The sequence below is a fragment of the Pelmatolapia mariae genome, linkage group LG9 (assembly GCF_036321145.2).
Source record: "Pelmatolapia mariae isolate MD_Pm_ZW linkage group LG9, Pm_UMD_F_2, whole genome shotgun sequence".
Classification (NCBI taxonomy): domain Eukaryota; kingdom Metazoa; phylum Chordata; class Actinopteri; order Cichliformes; family Cichlidae; genus Pelmatolapia; species Pelmatolapia mariae.
In genome coordinates, this window is record NC_086235.1 from 10,251,748 (window position 1) to 10,272,322 (window position 20,575).

Sequence of the window (20,575 nt, forward strand, 5' to 3'; positions counted from 1 at the left end):
TGAAGTTGTGCAAAAAACATGTGAAACACGAGGCAAATGTATTAAATAATTAGCTGACTGGCGTCTAATAAACTTTGCAAGACTTTTGAATCAAATGTTTGCCATGTCACCTTCATCTATCACAGTTAGCAAGATGCAAAAAGTTAAAGACAAAAAACAAATTAGACGTGTTGTGTATTATTTTTGCTTTTTAAGGACACAATATCGTCTCATTTAATTTCTAGACATTTTTCCCATTTGCATTGAATGCAAGTCCAAATCCATAGTTCACCCCTAGTTTATTTTTTAATCAACTCTAAACATGGTGGAAACTAAATAGCAAGTTTTACTAAATCATCTTTGTCAAGTCAAAAGCCAGACTAAAGCAGTAAAGATTATCAGATGAGATTTTGATGCATTAGCTTTATTATTTTCTAATCTTTTGTTTTCATAAGAAAGTGCATCACAGCTCTGATATGTGCCTGTATTGACTTTTAAACTACACTCTTAAAATAAATGGAGCAGAACTGAATTTTCACTGATGCAACATTTTTCCTGTGTTAACTTTTCATTTTAGACATAAATGGGGGAAAACTGGTCTCAGTCGGCTGGATTTGTTTCTTTCTTGCCGCTCATCGCTTTGCTGATGAGATTTCGAGGAAACAAAAGGGAATAACGTGGCTCGCCCGTCTATTATAGCATTTTAAAAAACCACACTGATTAGCCTGCGGGGAGCCGCTGTAGTTACCGCAAACATTAAAACTAACTTCATGATTCATCCTCCATCAGAGCTCGTATGGGAGCTGGAGCATATCAAGTTTACTGCTGCTTTGTTATCATTAACATTCTTTTTACTACTATACCGTATAAAATCACCAACTTACAGCCTGTTTATTGGTTTCTATTGATTTTCATGATGTCATGAAGCATATTTTGAATCCATTCTTTTAATTCCCATAAGCCTTCATTATAAATGTTGCTACATCTAATCATGTATGTAATCAATATACTAATCCTCTCATCTGGCCACAAATAAATTCATGTGACTTTATGCTTGAGGGCAGCTATAAAGGAATTAAAATAATGAAACTTCTATCCCGCTTGGCCCATATTCTTATTATCAATTGATCACGCTGTCTGAGCAACCTCTCTGCACACGTGGGGTGAAATTAAATTGGGCTTCTCCCTGGAAGGAGGGGGAAGGGAAAAACACAACTGAAACTGGATGGCTAATTTTGTAGTTGGCTTGAATCAAGATTGCCCATTTGATCCATGGCAAGGTTTCAAAACAGCTTATCTCCCGAGCCATTGTAATTTACAGAGATTTGATTACTGGAATTGGGAGGACACGGGCTGCCACTAAAGGCTGATTTCTCCCTGAAACTCACTTGAGACTGAGTTAGACTTTCACCTGCACTGAATGCTCATTTGATTCTTGGTTCTTCACAGCAGCAGACTGATGCGAAGGTGACTGGCTCAGGACTTTTGGGAGGAACTTAATTAGCATTAATTTATACTTTAAATTTAGTTTCACTGCCAGTTTCCATCCTGGTTGCTGTTACACTGTAGTTGAACACATTTTAAAGACTGTTTGTGTGTTATGTTTATCATATCTTAGCCTAATCCCTCCCTGTTTCCAAACATATTTGTCCATGTTCAAATGTTGTCTGTATTTACCTCAGTGTTTTGAATATTCCCACACGTGTGGTTTTCAAGTGATTACAGTCTGGAAATTTTCAGAAAGCTTGCATTAATTTTAATTCTATAACTATATTTATGTGAAAAAAAAATTCACTCTATGTGAGCCTGTGAAAATTAAGGACATCCTCACTACTGCTACATCTATAGGAATTAAGAGGATATGGAGCAGCCAGATGCTGCTAATCAGATGCACTTTATATACCTCTGCTCTATAAGAGCAGAAGTTTTGCAGGTTGCTGGTCTAAATGATTTAGGTGTCTGTTAACACAATGTCCCAGGCTTTCCAGGAGTACACATCCCAGCAAACTCACCCCAAGGTCAGCACATGCAATGGCTCTATAGGCCTGTAAAATATTAAAGTTCATGACTATAAAGTTATGAAAAAGACTGAACAAATATGACTTATTTAAAAGGCTTCCCAGTAGAAAGCATCTTCTCTCTAATAAAGAACATGGGAGCATAGCTTAGGTCTGCAAAACTTGCCTCTAAACAAACAATGTCACTTCTGGAGTAGTGTCCTTTAGAAGAAAAATTGACTGTTTAGCTCTAATGCAAAAGGACAGGTTTGACAAAAACTAACCACAGCATGTCACCACAAACACCAGCTTGTTCTGTTGCCATAGGACATAGGACCAAAGCAGCTAGTCTACAACAGAATGGCGGAAAAAAGACTCAAGGTGTTGAAATGGCCAAGTCAAAGTCCAGACCTCAACCTGACTGAAATGCTATATTAAGAGAGCTGTGCATGAATAAATGGCCACAAACCTCAATGAACTGAAGCAAAGGAGGAGGGTGCCAAAATTCCTCCACGATGATGTAAGAGACTGATAAAACTGCACAGGAAACTAGTGCTTCAAATTATTGCAGCTAAGAGTGATTCTACAATCTACTGAATCATGAAGTGGACTTTTATCCACTTGCTTTTTTTAACAGGCCTGTATAGTAATATAGATTGTTAGTGATATAGATAAAATGAAATTTAGTCAGACAAGCAGAAGGGAACCAATTACCCCCCTCAGGATCTCCCCCTTGGGGAGTATGGGACATGTCTCCTGCTGTTACAGGCTATTTGGTCACTGTACAGCTGTATTAAGACTTTGGTTTACATTGCTGGCAGTAAGTTGGACTTGTTCCTGGTGGATCTTAGGCTACGTCCACATTAGCCCGGATAGATTTGAAAACGGCGTTTTCGTCTGAAAACGCTCCGCGTCCACACTAGCATTTTCAGTCGTTTTCACAGAGTTGTGCGTCCACATTGAAACGGCCCAAAACGCTTACGTTCCAGTCCTGTGCATGCGCAAAAGCGAGTGAGCATTAAAGAATTTGAAGAAAATCTATCTGGAGCATGTACAAACTGATATTAATCTTTTTAGGGCTGTCAAACTTGAGAGCAATCAAAACAACTGCTGTATAATGCACTCCGCTATCTTTATTTAATTAGTCACATGACTGCATCACGTGACTAAAATGCATCATCGTTTTAGAAAGTCTGCGTTTTCGAGTGTCCACACTGCGACGGGACAGCTCCGTTTTGAAATGTATGCGTTTTCGAGAGCGTTTTCAAAACGCTGCGTTTTTCCTTGAGGAAAACGCCGTCTCAGTGTGGACGGGAGGCCAAAACGGAGAGAAAACGATGCGTTTTCAAACGAAAACGCATTAGTGTGGATGTAGCCTCAGACTCTCCCAGGCCTACTCCTTATCCCAGGTTCACTTCATAATCTTTATGGATAAGGTATCTCAGTCTAGTCATTGGGTCTCAGGCTCAGTGATCCCAGGATCTTGTCTCTGCTTTTTACAGATGTTTTCAGTCTGCTGGTTTCTATTGATGGCTTCCATCTTGCACTGGAGTGGTTTGCAGCCAAGTGTGAAACAGTTGGGATCCAAATTAGCACCTCCAAGTCTGAGAGCATGATTCTCAGCCAGAAAAAGCCCTAGTGGAGAAGTTAAAGTACCTTGTTCTTGTTCACAAGTTAGGGAGGGTGCAGAAGCTTGATAGATAGATTGGTGCAGCCTCTGCAGTGATGTGGGTGCTGTGCCAGTCTGTCATGGTGAAGAAAGAGCTGACTGAGAAAGCAAAGCTGCTGATTTACTAGTTAATTCTACAATCTGGTAGAAGGTTCCGCATCATCCGGGCAAGGACAGAGAGACTCAAGAGGAGCTTCTATCCTCAAGCCATCCGGGCCCTAAACCAAACCCCCCCCTCACACACACACACACACACACACACACCCGCCCTCTCACATCATCTATAATTGACTGAGACTCTCCTCCAGACACTCAATTCCTTTAACTTTAAATATGTTTATATTGTCCATTCTGTAAAATAGTCAGATGTCTATTCATATTAATGTACAGAATTCACCTGCTTGCTGCTACTACTGCACATTCACCCAATGTATATACTATATATATATATATTTATAATGTTATTCCTCTACCCCCCCCCCCCCCCCCTTTTTTTGCACATGTTGAGGAGCGTGTCAGGATACATTTCACTGTGTGTTATACTTGTATAACTATGCATGTGACAAATAAAGAACCTTGAACCTTGAACCTTAATATATACTCCTGCCCTTACCTATGGCCATGAGCTCTGCTAGTGTTAAAAAGAATGACATCAATGATGCAAACAATGGAAGTTAGCTTCCTTCAAAATATGTCTGAGCTCTCCCTTAAAGATCCTTTACAAAGTGAGGAGCTTGGCCATTCAGATGGGGCTCAGAATACAGCTGTTGCCCCTTTACGTCAGCCTGATGTGGTTCGGGCTGGTTAGAGATCCTGGAACAGACCCAGGAAGACGGGAGAGACTGTGTGTCTTGGCAGGACGGGGTCACCCAGAAGGACATATGACTAACTCTAGAAAGACTGATCGATTAGTAAGATTGACTCATTTTTGTTCATTCAGAATGTTTTTGCTTTGCTTTTATTGGTTTCAGTGTTTAAAGAACTTTAAAACAGAGCAATAATAGGATGCAAACACTTGGCACACAACACGTTCTGGTTGTGCTGAGAAATTTGACCAAGACGTCAAATTAACTACATTTTCTGTATGTATTTTTAAAATGTTCATTTAGTTCATTTGACAGTAATGGTAATCACCCTCTACCCTTAATAGGTTTTATTCAGCCTTTATTAGTTCATGTCAGCCACGCCAGCCATTATGTGAGACCTAGTCATTGTTCAAATATTGGCTTTTATTTGAGAATTGAACAGATTAAACACATTATATTGTTTGTTCTGCTGCACTGTCTCTCTGAAACTCACATATCTTGTCAGTGTCCTCATTCTCAGCAGGGTGAGCGTTTCATCTGTTTTTAACTCATCATGTTATATTGTCACCTCTCCGCACCAAGCTGCCCCCTGCCCATCGGTTACCCACTGTTACCTGTCATATCCATGCTCCACTGCTCTGCCTGTTTCATTAGATCCTGTCAGCCATGTTGAGGTCCCCAGCTGCCCACTTCCAAATGCCCACACTGATATCTGCCTAAAGACAAACAGCTCAGGTCAATCAGAGCTACCTTTTTTTGGCAATCTACACCTTTTGTTTCTTCTCTGACACTTCTTCTGTTCTGACAAGGCTTGGTGTGATCTCTAACACATTCAGGTAGGGGTACATCACAAACACTGTCTAAAATAACTAACTGAATTTAACACTCCTAATTGTACCCACACAAAAATGCACCTTAATGGGCACTGACATACTGTACATGTTAACATAACTTTAATGTCATCTAAAGACAGCACTGAAACCATAAATCAACCCACTTTACTATTTTCTTTCTTTTATTTCTTGGTGTTGATGATAGTGGTGTGTTTGACATAAGAAACAAAGGAAGATGAAAGGCAATATATTATAATGATACTTGAGACTTTTTGGCAAACTTCAAAGGACATTTAAATCTGGAAACAATTTAGCAGTGTGTGGACCAGTTGCTAAGGTAGAAGGAGAAGGCTGACATTCAACATAACATTTATCATGTAACGCTAATACCAAGTTACCAAAAAACAAGAACTACAGAAGGAGAAAATAGCTTGCTTACTTCTTTGATTGGACCTGCAGTTGTAGAAAAGGCAACTTGCTATTTTTACTTTGTGCTTCCATGGTTGGTGTGACAGAGGAGGATACTAGAAATAGTCTGAGATGGAGGCAAATGATCCAAAAGGAGAAACACTTTTTAAATTTATTTATTTATTTTTACACAGATTAGATTTGCAGGTACTGGTTGAAGTACTTCATAGACCAAGCCGCAGAGTTTAACAAACAACTCTAGGGTTGGAAAATAAAAAAAGCCCACATGGACTTGCCAAAATTGGAGGGCCACTTAAGGCTGGCTCCAAAGGTAAGTAGTTCCTCATAATGAGGCCACATTAAAAGCCTCTTTTTAGAAACAGAAATAAGGTTGTTTATAGACCTTTAGGGAAAAAAAGATTTTGGTGGTTTAAAGTTAATTTTTACAACTTTGCAATTGTGAATTCATATATAACTAACATGTTTAAATTGTATTAAGGCATACAATTATGCACAGTTAAGATGTGTGGCTGCTAAACAATACATAGCTAGTGCTCGTGTCTGGTATTCTTATAAAATGAGCACTAGTGAGAACTAGTTAGCAGGTAACTCTATCATACAGTTTACAGATACACCTTGCTAACCAAGTGAGCTATGTTAACCTTTAACTTATCAATCCACCCTCTTGTGAAAATACTGTAAATTCTGACTCTGAAAGACCAAGATGAGGGTAGCTAAGAAGCCAAATTAGAACATTTAAAACCATTGTGATTCCATCCACATGTGGACTTTATACGTCTGAGTTAGCCGGCTGCTAGCTGAGAGTTTATAGACAGGCTGGCACTTCAAAATCCTACTTAAATAAGGTAAGGTCTCTTAGGAGTTGCAGAGCTGAAAATTTGAACCTACTAACCCAAGGGCTTTTCTTGAATTCTCAGATTTCTTCAGAAAACTCATTTTTTTAAAAAGATTATTGTGCACAGATATCTCTTTCCACAGTTTGTCTTTGGTCCTGTCTCTCTCACCCAAGCCATTGCATCAGATGGCTGCCCCTCTCTGAGCCTGGTTCTGCAGGAGGTTTCTTTCTGTTAAAAGGGATTTTTTTCTTCCCACTGTCACCAAGTGCTTAAAGGGAATTTATTTTTTAAGGTAAGGACCCTACAATATTAGAGAAAAAAACAACAACAACAAAGCACCTCGAGGCGACTGTTGTTATAATTTGACGCAGTACATAAATGGTAAATGGACTGATTCTTTTATAGCGCTTTTCTACTCTCCTGGAGTACTAAAAGCGCTGTATACAACATGCCACATTCACACAAGCACTTTCTCTATACTTAATGCTACATTCACACCTCTGATAGATGCATCGGAGAGCAACTTGGGGTTAGTATCTTGCCCAAGGATACTTAACATGCAAACTGGAGGAGCCAGGGATTGAACCACCAACCTTCCGATCAGTAGTTGACCTGCTTTACATCATGAGCTACAGCCACATACAAATTTGAACTTAACATTCCGCTGCTGTTTATGCTAAAACACAAATATAATGTAGAGATGGTGTTGAATAAATATATATTTTTAGCCCATATTTATATTACATTACATGTTACAATGGCAGACAATAAACTCATTGGCCAATTTATAAGGTGGTAGTGTAATGATGTGGCTGAGATTTTCCTGGCACACTTTCAGCCCATTTGGACACCACAGTTCAGTATTGTGTCGTGCTATCATGTCAATATGACCACAATCTCTGACCAGTGTTTGTAGCATCTGTGCCATGAAGAATTAACGCAACTCTGAAAACAAAAGAGGGTCAAACCCAGATGTACCTAATAAAGTGACTTTAAAGTGACTTAACTAAAGCCAGTGACTTTAGTTAGTTGAGACTGTGAGTAAATATTAGCCTACAGGTGAACCAGCAGGGAAAAAATAACATCAGCGTGTCAGAGGGAGACATGTGAAAGTGTGCAGCTTAAATAGATATGAGTTTTTACTACACTACATAAGAAGAGTGTGGTATGTAATGGGTGCATGGTGCAGAAGAATTCTTTCCATACACTGAAAGAAAAGAGTCATGTGTACAGTTTAACTTATTTGAGTATATTTGTATAAGATGCACAAAATGGTGACGAATCATGCAGTTCTTTTTGTTTGTTTTCATGTTAGTCTGTGGACAGAGGCCTGAATGTAAAATCAAACACATGAGAGGTGCAAACTAGAGAATCTGCAATGTAACTATGTACTTCAAACCCCACATGGGTGGTTTAAAAATGTGAGGTTAAAACAGGATTGTGTATATTTTTTGCTGTTCTCAAAAGTACTTTGAGAGAAACTGTGTTCTTTGAGGTTTGTCGCTATTAGAAGCACCTCACATTTTTCCCCTCGGCTTACCTGCAGCAGCTTGATTTGTCTGTAGGTGCCTGTTGAAACCCAGGCCACGTAATGAGTGGTTACACAGCACAGTGGGACCAGAGTAGCATGGCAGTTTGAGATTCATGCTTTATTTCACACAGCAACATGCAGCACGGCTTGGGATTTGTGGTGGGAGGTTGATGCAATTGTCCTTTCTCTGACTGTTCGGGCAAACATGACAAGTTTGCTCCTATAGATATCCGCCGTTTGGAGAAACATTTTTAGTTTGTTCAGTGTTTTAAAATCCTTTACAATCAGATTTTATTGATGAATTGATGATACTTTTTCCTTAAAAAAAGAACAATTTCTGGAATAAAAGCCTTCATATTACGGATGAAAAACTGGAAGCAACACTGCAAAACCAATTTAACCAGTTGTAATAAGCTGAAGGAAGCAGTAAATAGCAATAATAAACTCTTATGAACAGGCGATGAAGTCAGAATGCATAAATGTGATCTGCAACAACTGAAAATTGCCCCTCGGCAGTGCAACAGGGGAAGTTTTCTTTGTTGTGTTCCTAATTTAGGGGAAATAAACTGGGAACTGTTATTGTTGAAAGAGGCACCATTACCTCCTTTCAATCATATCATCTTGCAATTCCGTCATCTATGTAGAGAATAATGGGTTTTATAGGCTACATAAAATTGCTCCCTCCCCAATACGCTTTGAAATCTCTTCTCTCACATGTAGGTTGAAAGAGGGTGAATTTTTAAAAAGTGCCACGCCAGCTGCCTTTATTCAGGTAATTAATGCTTTCACTTTTTACTGATGAGCTCCCTCGGTCGCATGCGGGAGGCCATTGTGAGGGAAAGCTCTCTGTGCACAAAAACAAAACATGCTGCCAGTTTCATTAGTTGTTCTCCCATTTCAGATCTATGCCTTTATTTGGCTCTCCCCGCTGTCTGAAAGTGCAGAGCCGAAATGTGTTTTTAAGCCTTTTTTCCTTCAGAGACGCTCTGAATAAAAAACCCCAAAAATAAATATATTGTTTATCAAATAAGCAGCAGCTCGCCACAGCACTACAAAACTCTGGCTATAGATTAGTTAAGAGACCAAATCAGTTGTTGCATCTAAGGATCTGACCTCAGTTTAAAAGCCTTGGATGTCATTGCTGTGGGGCTCCTGATGTTTTGGTAGCTTGCCAAAAAAGGGCTTTAGTGCCAACATATCTGTAACAGTGACACAAATTAGCCAGCAAAGTGCATCTTTTCTTGATCAACAGTGAACCTGAGACCACTGCTGTTGGTTTTGCAAAGAACTCTGAAGCTGAGAGATGCACCATTGTACTCTTTTATGAGGTTTGACTGCATTAAAGATCATTATGCTAGGAAGTCAGACTTTAGCTGTGGTTTTAAGTTTGTAGTTGTTTATATTTTGGCATATTTACACCATAACCATGTCGAGTTACTTACCAGGGGTTCCTGTATGCTCAGAACTCAGTCATTTAAAAAGAACTATCACCAAAACAAACACTCAAGCAAGTTCTGAAGTTATAAAGATCAACATTTTTATCTTATTTACAGATATTTACTCATGATGAGCACTGGCGATAATGATGTCCTTGCAAAGTGCAAATCACACCAGATCAACAATTTTACTGAATGTAAGATGTCTGCGTGTAGAGATTTGAATGAAGACTCTAATTAGGGATGCAACGTTTGATGCAACAGGGGTTTAAAAACATCCGCAAGCCACTGGTGCCGCCACTGCTGGCGTTCCCCAGGAAACGAGCACCAGTGTCTAAATGAAGTCCACAGCAGATGTTTTTTAACCCCTCGTACCATCCCTGCATGGGGAGTTCTGTGGTGTAACACTACTTTCCCCACCACTTTCAGACAGCAAACCAATTAATTTCATTTATTTAGCTGTGCCGTGGGGTTATATGGTTACTTTGTTTGGAAGCAGGATTATTTGAAAACCTGTAGGTGAATTTTGATGAAAGCAATAACAGAGGTGAGGGATCTGGATAAGTATGTAGAAATGTAGAAAGTATTGTTTAGACTGAATTAGAAATTGTGCGTGCTATCTGCACAAATTTGATTCATTTCAAATTGAAATAAGAGAAATGTGGAAGTATTTTTTGATGTTTTGACTTTGAACGTGGTGTGGTAATTGGTGTCAATTCAGTTCAAGTTTATTTACATAGCGCCAAATTACAACAGGAATGGCCTCAAGGCATTTTACATTGTAAGGTAGAGATCCTACAATAATATAGAGAAAACCACAATCAAATGAAATTCCTCCCTTTGAGCAAGCACTTGGCAACAATGGGAAGAAAAAACTCCCTTTAACAGGAAGAAACTTGCGACAGAACCAGGTGAGGCGCAACAATCTGCCATGACAGGTTGGAGGTAAAAATGTCAGACTGGCTGGCGTAAGTATTTCAGAAAATATAAACTTAAAAAGAAAAATACTTTGGGATTTTCCCCACACAACCATTGCTGGGATTTACAGAGATTGGTCTAAAAAAGGGAAAATATCAAAGGAATGGCACTTCTCTGGGTGAATGCCTTGTTGATGTCAGTACTTAGAGCTAGAGAGGAAACAGTAACTCAAATAACCACTCACTAGAAATCAGAAACTAGAAACTAGATTTGCATGTGACTTGCAAGACTATGTTTGAATATACAACATGTCAAACCTTGAGGCAAATGGGCTACAGCAGCAGAAGACCACAATGGGTGTCAATCGTGTCAGCTGAGAACAGGAAACTGAGACTCCAATTCATAAAGGCTCAGAAAATTGGACAATAGAAAATTGGAAAACATTGCCTGGTTTGTTGAGCTTGATTTCTGGATGCTGCAGGATTCAGATGGTAGGGTTGGAATTTGGTGAAAACAACATTAAAGCAACCGTTCGTGCTGTTGTTGGTGGCCTTATTTCACACACTTTGGGCCCCTTAGTACCAGCTGTGGATCATTTTAACACCACAGTCTACCCGAGTTTTGGTCCTGACCATGTCCATCCCCTTATGACCACAGTGTACCCATCTTTGATAGCCTCTTTCAGCTGAATAATGCACCATATCACAAAGTCCAATTTCTCTCTCAAACTGTTTTCTCGAACATGACAGTGAGTTCACTGTACTCAAATGGCCTCTGAAGTCACCGGATCTCAGTCCAACGGAGGACTTTCGGGATGTTGTGGAACACGAGATTGACTTTGCATGTGTGCAGCTGACAAATCTGCAACAACTGTGATGCTATCATGTCAATATAGAATAAGATCTCTGAGGAATGTTTCCAGGACTGTGTTGAATCCGTGCCATGAAGAATGAAAGCGAATCTGAAGGGAACAATCTGGCAAAACTCAGTATTAGAAAGGTGTGCCTAACAAAGTGGTTGGTGAGTGTATGTCTAAGGGACTGTTTTTAAATCTATTACCAAGGAACACATTAATAGTAAAACTCTTCTATATGTTTTTTTTTTCTATATCACATTTACAATGCTGTTAGCTGATATCTGACTCTTAATTTTACAGAAGCAGTGTAACAGAGCAAATACAGATGAGTTACAGTGAATCAAACCACTGCTGCGGACATTTTCCATTAATTTCAAAGTACAGCTCTGCCTGAGTCGATAAAAGGATGAAAAGTTATGTTTGGCTGAGCATGGACTTTAGTTAAAAAAAATAGTGGTGTAAGATGTGATCATACAAGCGAAGAAGGATGTCTGATTTAAAACAATATGCCCCGCAGCAGCCGTGGCATGGTAAACTTTGAATCGATTGTGACACAATTACACTGTTTATTTGCATTTAGATAGTTTTATCTGCTCTGCAGAGTTGAATCCGACATGTTCAGTTGTCTTCCCAATAAGAGCATTAAAGGACATTTCCACGTCTCGTGAAAGAGTCAGATAAGGATTTTATGCAGAATTATGCAAAAATATAGCAGGTGCTGTAGGATTACCATATAGATGCAAATTAAAACCCAGCTCTGAGCCATCAGCAGCCATTAGAGGTGAGCTTGTAACAAGATAACACGCTCCCTGAGATCAGTGCTGCAAAGATACTGAAGGTGTGTCACTGCTTGCTGCTAACAACTAGCCTCATGTCCTCCAAAATAGCTAAATAACATCTCCTGCTAAGGCAGCCACAGAGGACTAAGTGATATGATCACGTAAAAACATCAGCTATATGATCTTGCGAAACAACGCCATTTATCTGACTCTTTCTACTCCTCCTCACCTCAGGGTTTGTCCCTCTCTTCTGCCTCATTAATGATGTCAAAGTATGGATAACAGTGTGATTATTCCTGCCTGGCCAGAACGCTCTTTAGCGCCTGCATGTGTCATATCTTAAATGACTCTTGATTGCGGGGATTTGGCCTGAAGGAAACTAAAAGCACATCGCCCATGTGGTTTTTTATTATCATGTCAGGGAAGAGGGAGGAAGAAAGGGCCTGTACTATTCATCAGAGACATTCAGACAAAGCGTATTTAACCACAAAGAGAGGGGAGAGAGGAGCAAGGCAAATAGGGACAGGGTAAAAAATTTCTCCCGCCTTGACAGACTTAAGTAGCCTATTACATGATGGCGAGGCTTTCATCTATTACTTCAAGGAGGTAGAGAAGATAATCACCACTGTTATTCCCCATCTGATGTGCCCCAAGCCCCCTATTACCCCGTGGCCTGCAGCTCTCTGCTGAATATATAGAGAGAGGGCTCATCCTCGCTCAAAGACAGATGGTCATGAAAGCTTCCTCCTGTGCAAAATATCATCTTTAAAAAAAGACAACAAGAACTAGCCCACTGCCACCCAAAATCTTCCAAACACCCCCGTCATTATTTTCCATCATCACTTATTTACCTGTATACACGATAATTAGGTTAACGAGAGCAGGACCGTCCTTGTCTTCGTCCAGCTACGCTGTTTGTCCCCTATCTCTCGTTTCAGCTCAGTTCCAAAGACACTGAGATATGAGGGAAGGATCATTTCTTGGGTCATTAGTTCTGCTAATCAGCTCTCTAATTACAGGCCATTACAGCTGGGTGTCTGATGCATCTCTTCTCCCCAGGACCTTGGACATGATGCACTCTGACACTTTGTCTCCCACAAACAAGTAGCTGCCCTCTGGCTGAACGTTTGACACGTTAACCTCTGGATAAGACTGTTTTTACATGAATGGATCTTAGTATGCAGTCACACCAAACATGCCTATAGCAGTTTTTCTTATTAATTCTTTAAAGGAATGCTCCACTGGCTTCATTACAAGCTCTTAGTTCAAACTTAAACCACACTAGACACTGAAAATATAGTCTTAGTTTTATTTTAAGCAAACTCCAGGAGTGTTTGCTGTGAATAAGTGCTGAAAGTTTCAGATACAGTAAAACGGCCACATCATCATAATCACATATACAAAGAAGCAACCAGCTATTATTATAGCATTAACGGAAGTGAATGATGATTGGCTAGTTTGTACAGCTCAGCAGAGCTGTTGCTTGTCATTATTATTCCATTTTATAAATGTATTAACTCATCATTACCTGATTAATGAAACCAGTTTCTCCCAGTCTTTTCAATTAATTCATTTTTGTGAATAACTACACAGATGATAAAACAAGTCATAAAACCAGGACATTTCTAATTTATTGTTCTGCATGAAAGTTTATTCTTAAGCCTTATTTATGGTAACCACATTAGTTGTAAAGTCACCGCCCTGTCACCATTTATACTGGCACTTGAGGTGTGCGAGTCATCTCTGAGCTCTAATGTGTGGTGTGGAAAACAGACTGACACAGTTGTACACTCATGTCTTCAACCTGTCTGCACCGGTTGTCCTGTGTGCAGGTGAACAACGACATGGTGAACAGTAGCTGTAGTGATGGCTCTTTTTGGGCATGCACCACCGTTCGTTAGGGCAACAACGGTAACCAAAAACCAGATGTTACCAGGTCGTAATTGCCAGTGTAGGTGAGCTTTTGTTTTTTTTAGCTGGGCGTTAACCAGATATGTAGTTTCCATACTTCATCAATTGTTTACAAATACAGGTATATTAAAGAAACACTAAATCTTTGAGAGATGAACTGACGATGATTACCCCAAGCATTTCAGCAAACAAGCCCTTCGGATTCAAAGAATCACACACTACCTAAAATAGTCACTGCCCTGGGTTTATGGACTCTTAATTTTGTGTTCTTGGACTTCAAAACATTTTCTGTTTTGGTTGTGAGTTTGGCTTTTTAGAATTATTCATATTTAATTCTTTGTTTTGTGATGTACACAAGGTGATTCTGAGAGGCATAAAGATCTATCATTGAAACTTTTGATGTAAGCTTCTGGTTGCCAAAATTAACATCCTTCTCTCCAAACGTCTTCAGAAATATTTGTATGTATCTTTGCAAAATGTCAGCTTCACATAACTCACCGAATTTTATTAAAAAATGAATGGAAGACATCAGCTGGAATGGTAGGCGAAACAACTACATGTGGCCACAAGTGTTTCTCTGCTCTCCTCGCCTTGCTCTCTCTCTCTCTCTTACCTGTCTGCCTGGGCGGAACTCAGATTGGGCTCCCGCCCTTGGCCTACGCACCTGTTGCTGATCACCGGTGATTTGCAGTTGATCTCTGGCTCTTCTTACGGTGCGTTCACACCGAACGCGATAGGAGCGAGCGAAAACGCCCCAAACGCCCCTAATTTGACGCATGCACATTCGCACCTCAACGCGTGTCCAAGAAAAATCCATCGCGCCGCAAAATTGCATCTTTTCATGCGCGTGAACCGGAAATGTGGGAGGAAGTTGTGTCAGATGTGTTGTGCTGCAGATGTCCTCTGAATAAACACATTATCTTGTTAGCGGAAAGGTATTTGTACATCAGTGGGAAAATAACGGGACAGTAGGCGGGCTTGCTAGCTTTTGCGCGGCTTCATCGGGTCAGTCTGAAAATTAAAAAGAAGAATGAATGAACTTACCAGGTTGCCCAATCTCCTCACTTATGTGCCTCCAAGCTAGGTCCTTTTTATTCCTGTCTCGGTAGAAGTAGTAGCTAGCATCACATAGCTCTGGATGATTAGCCACGGCACTGATGAGCTTTTCCTCCATACTGAATGACGAATGAAGGGCTTTGGCTGGATCTGCCCCTTTGACCTAGTTACAGCCACGTCACCAGGCTCCTGATTGGTTGTCGCGGCGCGATTTGACGCCGGAGTTCAGATTTTCCAACTCGAGCGGTTGGCGCGATACACGCATGTGCACAAAATGCAACACAAGATCTGACACGCGTGGTTTTCTTCGCGAATCAAATGCGCCAGACGCGCTACACTGACGCGCGTTTCAGGCGTTTTGGCGTTTTCGCGAAACAAATCTGCTTCCGAATTTTCGCCAGACGCGCAATCGCGTGTCATCGCGCTCTTTCCATTGACTTTACATGTAAACCTGACGCTCTGGCCGCCTCTATCGCGTTCGGTGTGAATGCACCGTTAAGGCAGGGGCTCTGAGTTACTCGTCGCTGGAATATTGAGTAACTCTCGTTAGTATTGCCGGGCTCCATTGCGATTCTGTTGTTCCCGTGCTTGCCTTCGACTAACCCTCGTCTCTTTAAATAGGTTTATCTGGATCAGCCCTTTTTGTGACCCCTGGACCCCGTGAGTGAAAGTGAGCTGCTTGTGTGGAGATTATTTGGACGAGGAGCGGAGCGAGTGTGAAGACGTGTGTTTCCCCAGCCTGTTGAACCCCAGGACCCTGGTGTTTCCTCCCCTTCATGTGTATATAGCGCACCAGTGTGATTAATAAAAAGCTGTTTGAACCGTGCTTTCTCAGTCTGCGCCTGAGTCCGTTCCACCGCCGTAACAATATGCACTAGTTTTGCTTAAAAGCCCTTTCGTTAATAAGAAATTCCCACCTTCTCTCCCTCCTTTATTTAGCCCTCATATCCTTGAAACAACCCTGTGGTTGCCTTAAGGCCGCTGAAACTCTAGCGCTTTGCTCGGCTCAAGTTCTGCTCTTTGGTGACCTTTTAGGATAAAATAAAGTCTGACAGTAATGCTGCATTTTTGCACTCGTCTCTAAGAGAATCTGAACCTAATACGAGACGATCCAAAACAGAAGGTATTGTGGATAAAAGGAGGTACATCTGAGGGCTTTACCTGTCGGGGCTTAAGGACAACTTGCCTGACTATCATCTTTTAAATCTCCTCTCACAGGCGACTGTTATCCACAGACTTTTTCCTTTTGCATTTGACATTTTATTTGGTTTTTTTCAGACTTTTGGCTGAACCCAGTGGCTTAAATTTACAACTATACCTATGTGTTAGAATTACACCTCACTTCCTTGTGGCAGCAGATTTGGAGATTATTGAGCAGAAGATGGATACATCAAGTATAAAAGTTGTGGCAAAGTGTTTAAATAAGTCTATCATGCTTAACAAAAGTTAAACGGAAGGAAATTAATAGGATTGGTTTTGGCTACCCCCTGCTGACAAAATCTCCCGCTTGCCAGATTTGACAGTGAATGCACCTCTCTCCAACAAGAGTTTCTTCAGAGTCTGAAAACTTTTCAGGTGAGTTCTGCAGTTATCTATGTAACTGTATGGGTAGAAATCAACAATTATATGAAAACCAAATTAACTAATAAAAATAATCCATATTTTTCACAGCTTTAAAAATATTTGCATTTGTACAGATTGATCCATTACATTGAAAAGTTAATTATGTTAATAATCATCAGATGATGGAACCTCTGCCCTGCCATGAGGTTAACATTAGTATTTTAAGCAAAGTAAAAATGGGATGGATTACCATGACAACACTAATCAGCTCAACCAGTTTAGTTCTTCATGTTTTAGCCATAAATTAAGGTCATTCCCATCAGCCTTAGCTGGTGTTTTGTTGTTAAATTAGAAAATGCTAGGATCCTAAAACAGTACACTAAGATAGCAAACATAAACACATTACAATCTCATTCTGAGTACGTTAGTATCAATGGAGATATTTAGGGTGTAGCTGAATAGTTAGTTTTGACTCAGAATTATCTGCATTGCACCCAAATTCTCTATATACTAAGGAAAGGCACATCAAAGGTGCTTCTTTATTCACCTTCATCAGGAGATAAATACAGACCAGAGATAAATATCCTATTATTTATACTGATGGGCCTTCCCACCATTCATGCAGACCACCAACATAACTGACAAGTGGTGCAGATCATTCACATGTTCAGTAATAGGAAGTTAAACTCACATCTTATTCTATTACATTTATATTAGTTTTAGTTACAATATTTTTTCAGACTTTGATTTATGACATAAAATATAAATCTTTAAATTCTACTTTATTCTTACAGATTAACTTAGTAATTAAAGTTATTAAAGGGACCAGTAAAAGTCTGGACTGGCTCAGTGGGAGCAAAACTGCTGGGATATATCACTGAAAGATCGACACACTGCCAGACAAGTCACGAAGTGGGAAAGCTTACAAAAGGCAGTTATGTCAGTTTTGATGTGTGCAACAGTTTGTAGGGGTCGTAACATCAGGCATGAGCAGGCCATGGGACTTCATGGGGGGAATTTAATAACCAGTGGATGACATCATAGTGACTTTCTCCATAATGATATTTTCTGTGGATTGTGTAGAAGTCTGTGATAAAATTGACCCTCGGCTCTCTTGATTGATGACTTCAGTAAACACTCTTGTGATTAATTTATGGTTTTACTGAATACAACGTGATGTTAATTTAGTAAATTATGGCTCCCATTAGCAACAAAATGAATGATAAAGCACACTGTACTTTACTTTGGGTCTATCTTATAACTGACAAGTCGCTCCACGTATCTCTTGGTTTCAGAGCCACCGCTCACTCGTGATGTCTCGTTTCAAAAAACTAAAACGACAACCGATGAAATGCTTACATCAAAGGTTCAACAATTTGACAAACCAAGAGTAGACGTTACCATGGCTAATCTTTTATACGCAGTTTATGACTGAGGTCAATTTCTTTGTTCAACATTTGGAACCAAAAATCAAGACCTGATCAAGAGGGCAGCAGCGTTTATACAACTGACAGGGCAGGAGAGGGAACAACATCTGGATCAGATGCAGTTACATAATAATAATAATAATAATAATAATAATAATAATAATAAGAGCAACTTCAAAAGCAGCCACACCAACCAAAACAATTATTTTCTTGGTCCTTTAGAGTGGAGTTAAACTCCACTTTAGGCTGTTACTAACAGCCTGTCACAGAGCACATCATTTGTGCCCTTTTTTTAGTTCAATCTCTGAAAATTACTAAATCAACACAGCGTGTTAGTGCAAACATACTGTTGTATGCCTCTCGAGGTTATTCAGAAAAAAATATTAACTGAAATGTTGGCATATTTCGGCATGTGTGCACTGTGACCCTATAAAGTTGAAAGAAAACGAAAAATAGGAGAAGCGTCAGACCTTAAAAGAAAACCCAAAACAACTCGCTACTGCAGATGAACAGTATCTAAAAGTCATGTCCTTTATAAATACATTTTTAAAAAGCCATCAGAAAGAAGCCATTGTTATGCAAGGGACACAGGGTGAAAAGGCTGAGCTATGCTAGATTACACAAGAACTGGACTGAAAATCGTGGCAACGGGTCTGATAAGTCATGAATCCAGATTTGAAGATTTTGGATCAATTATTCCCTTAAACAATGGAAATATATTTAAAAACAACATTTCTTAAATATTGCGTGAAAAGGCCTGGTACACAGGTAAGAAGGAACTGGCCAAAGCAGGTTTACATAGAAGTGCCAACCGGCAGGAAAGTCTGCAGGCATAGAGAGACAGCCACTTAGCGGCAGGATACAAAGAACATTGATGTACAAAATTTCCACAGCCAGTGCTAAAACGTAAAGCACAATGGTAGACATTAACCTCCTTATTGAGATGCTGTGGGGACAGCTTGACCGTGTACTACATAAGCATTGCCCATTAAACCAATCCAGCTTGTGGGAGGCCCATTTAGAAGGCATGTGGTGGTTACCTCACCAAAATGACAGCTATCTACAAGGCTGTGATTGCTTGAAAAAGAATCCATCCAATTATTTGCAGCAAAGTTTGAAGGACAAAATTATAATTTTATATATATATAAAAAAAACCTTTCTAACCTTGTATGTTCCTGTTGAGCACTTATAGAAAAAGTTTAAACCTGGTATTGATTGGCAAACAACTGTGTTTCCACTTATGTCATCTCTATTATCATCACTCAAAGCGAATCTTTTACTTTCTGATGAGTTCTGAGAATATAAAAAAGTAACATTGGTAGGCGTAAAAATGAACTTAAAAAAAATCAACTGAAAATTAGAAGAACAATAGACCCAATGTTAAACATATAAATCAAAAGGTAGAGGTACAAGGTGAAGCGCAACAATCAAGATCTGAATCTACATTTTTTATTTTTATTTTATATAATGACAACTCTTTACAGTATCTCATAAAGCTGGAAAAACAGTTGGTAGGTCATTTGCAGATTACAGATTGTCTGTCTGTTTGCTGTCTTTGGGGTGGCGCGGGGTAATGCAGCAGATGGCGAAGCTTTGCATAAGGAATGAATATAGGAATAATAAACAGAATATTGTTTATATTCACGCGGGTCGCAGCAAGTTCATACGAAAAACAGGCCTTTGGAAGCACATACTGTGTACCCATGCACACACAATTCATTTTCAGATAGTACTGCTGGGCTCATTTGTCTTATTCATACATGTCAGAGAGAGAGCTGATGGGTTCTAGGTGAGCAGCTCTGACTCACAGCCTGACAGACGCTCTTATCGTCTCAGCAAGCCTATTACAATTAGAGGAGGATACTCAACAATGTCAATATAATTAATTCAATTATTAAAAAGCCTGAGGCGCAGTAGGAAGATATGAAAATGACAAAGACTTGCAGAATGAGGTCTGTGCTGCACACGACACTGCGAGAGCTTAAGGGTGTTTTCTTTTTAAAGCCAGTGATATTTTGAAAGTTTCCCACAGGTTGATTGTTTTTTTTTTTAAATGCCAAGAGAGAAATAGTCTTAGGGGAGCAGACAGTCAAGGAGTTTACATCTTGAATCCATAATTACAAAGGGCCGCACTTTTTTCTTCACATAGAGAATTCGTAATTTTTCCCAAACATCAAATTTATTGTTATCGTTCTCATATTACGGTAAGACTTACATGCGTTAGAGATACATCTCCTGGGGCTGTGATATGAGCTGGGCTAAATAACAACAAGGAACACAATACATTTGTATTATTTTGTTCAGTTTGTATCAAACATTCCTTTTATTGGATCTCCAAATTATTTAGCAGGCTTACCTGGGTAACCAGTGTAACATTACATTTAGTGGAACACCTTGTGGGGCTGCACAACTGATCGAGTCTTAATATTGATCACTAATTTGGCTTCCCGGGATCAAACAAACATCATGAAGCAATATTGAAAATGTAGAAGATGAAGAGGTTTGTTGTCTGGAAATTTTTCAGATGTAGGTCAAAAAGTTTTAACCA